Source organism: Leptodactylus fuscus, chromosome 5 (genome assembly GCF_031893055.1).
Source record: "Leptodactylus fuscus isolate aLepFus1 chromosome 5, aLepFus1.hap2, whole genome shotgun sequence".
Taxonomy (NCBI): Eukaryota; Metazoa; Chordata; class Amphibia; order Anura; family Leptodactylidae; genus Leptodactylus; species Leptodactylus fuscus.
The window spans coordinates 60361798-60363597 of record NC_134269.1 but is presented as its reverse complement, the minus strand read 5'-3'; positions in this window follow the sequence as shown (position 1 = coordinate 60363597).

Sequence of the window (1800 nt, the reverse complement as noted above, 5' to 3'; positions counted from 1 at the left end):
ACGCAGCCGGCTGGTGAAGAAACTTGGGAGCGATGAGTTTGTCCGCGGGGGGTGGGGGACAGTGCTGACAGCAGCCAGGCATCAGCACAGAATGCAGGTGCAGCGTTCAGGCAAGTGCTGGGGCGGGCAAGTGGCTCTGTGGGCCCCAGCACTTGCCTGACTATGCTGTGTGCTGACGCCGGCCCTGCATCTTGTGGTAATGTGAGAGAGAGAGAGGGGTTTATCAATGAATAAAAAAAAAGAACCCTGTCTTTATAACAGACTATAATAAATTTATTTGATATTTATATTTGTCTCAGTGCAAGGACCATATCTAATGATAAGCCATGAGTATTAGATCTATGGTGCTCCGACTACCAGGATCCCCGCAGATCACCAGTACCACAAGCCATGCTGTTCACTGACCACACAAACGGTAGCAGCAAGTGAGCTGTGTTGTTCATAGTATGTAAAACATACCAAGAGCCGTGTTGTCTGGGTACCAGTTATCTGTAGGGGCCCCATTTGACCCCCATAGATCTAATACTCATGGCCTAGCCTAACGATAGGCCTTTAATGTTAGAAACTGGATAACCCCATTAGGCTGAGACCCCCACAGTGTTTTTTGTTGCAGATTTTGCAGTTTGTTTTTTTTTGAGCCAAAGGCAGGAGTGGATTGGGCAGAAGGTAGAAGTATAAGAGCTATGTTTCCGCAACGTGGTGTTTTAGCATTAAGGTTGGTAAAGCACTCACTCCATGGGGGCTGAAGACTTGACAACTCTTCTAAGGTCATAGAAGTCTCTTCTTTCCAGCAGTCTCTGTTGTCAGACCTGTCAGAAACAAAGTTCACATCATGTTATCCTTCTGAAGCCACAGAAAATCTTCATAATAAATACTTTTTTCTCACAATCTATGGCCCTCAGTTTTAAAGCAGCTCTCCACTTTTATGCATGGCATTTTTCTTGGAACAAACACTACGGTTTCAGTAACAGTTTTCTATCCAATAAGACTACTGTAAAGCGTATCACTAAACTGCTGCTAACAGCAGAACAAAGCCCAGGCAAGATGGCAGCCATGACACTCGTGTACAGAAGAGAGTGATTTTTTTTTTAAAAAAACCACTTATCTAAATGTAAAATTGGTGATTTATTTTCTTCTCTGGTTGTAACCTTGGCCCCAGTAACACAAACCTATGTGTTAGCTGTCATTGAGAGGAAAGCTAATTGAAAAAAATATATATATAGAAAAACAGACTTTTTTTTTTTTTTTAGATTTTCCAGATATTGAATAAAACATTTTTAAACTACATTAAAGCCATATGTATCACCAAAAAAAATACAAAAACTATTTGAATAACACAATCGAAAAAAGTTATTGGATCAAAACCACAAAACAATAAAATAAAAATGAATCCCAAACAAGCAAACAGAGAGTGAGCAATGCTAGTAAACATGTGACATGTAATAAATGTCAGCAACTCCATAAGTAGGTGCAGATCCATTCCGGGGCTGTCATGTCTGCTGCTATCTGCAGTGGTCTCAGTGTCTGCAGCCCAGATGTGACAAGTCACAAGTTCTTGCCATTCAGTGACAGCACCACATGTATTTCCCAGCATCCTCCGGGCTCTCCCTCTCGAATTTGTGTCCTGAGACCGGGACCGAGGAGGGCCATCACCTCCCAGGGAGAGCCTCAGCCTCTCACTACGCGCCAGCTCTCTACTGTGATTGGCTGATTGAGGAGTAGCCCCGCCCCCTAGCCATTTTGCTTCTCACTGATTGGCTCTTGTGTGCTGTCAGTCTCTCCGCCCTGCTGTGAGAACTA